Below are 762 nucleotides of genomic sequence, written 5' to 3' on the forward strand. Positions count from 1 at the left end.
TCAAATTCGCGTTGCGATAGTCATTTCCGCGTTGCGATAGTCATTTTCACGTTGCGATTTAAGTTTTGTGTTGTGATTTTATGTTTCAAAAACTATTCTTCTTCTGCAAATTGAAACTTGAATGGATTGCATTTCTTCAACCAAAAGACAAAGACAAATACTAACTTCACAGTGTTGCAAATTTAAGTTTCAAGAATGAACTACTACTCTTTATGTTGTCCTTGAACATGCACTAAACCTATATACTGTCCTTTTAAATGTTTATAAGTGCTTACTTCCGGAATGTTATCTGATGCATTTTGTGAACTATAATAGAATAATAACTTGGGTGAATATCGTGCAAGTTTGAAACATATTTATCTTTGTTTTCACTGTTTAATATCATGTATGTTTATTTACTGATTTATGTATTAATTTATTTTTAGTGGCCCGATAAGGTGGATGCTTTACGTCGAGTTTTTCTTGCACGATGGGGTTCACGAATCAGATGGTGTGCACGTGCCATTACGTATCTGTTCACCCCAATAGTGTAAAGACTCCGTAAGAAGAAGCCCGACTCACTTGTCATCGTTCAAGAGGCCTCTCCTATCGTTCAAGAGGCCCCTATCATCCCTCAAGAGTCTCCTCCCACCATTCAAGAGGCCCCTGTCATCGTTGAAGAGGTCACTCTCACCATTCAAGAGCCTGATTCATACGGCGTAATATGTCGAATTATTGAGAAACCCCCTCACGTGCCGGACATGATGGATGACTGTTGGCTTT

The sequence above is a fragment of the Hibiscus syriacus genome, unplaced genomic scaffold (assembly GCF_006381635.1).
Source record: "Hibiscus syriacus cultivar Baekdansim isolate YM2019G1 unplaced genomic scaffold, ASM638163v2 tig00110788_pilon, whole genome shotgun sequence".
Lineage (NCBI taxonomy): Eukaryota > Viridiplantae > Streptophyta > Magnoliopsida > Malvales > Malvaceae > Hibiscus > Hibiscus syriacus.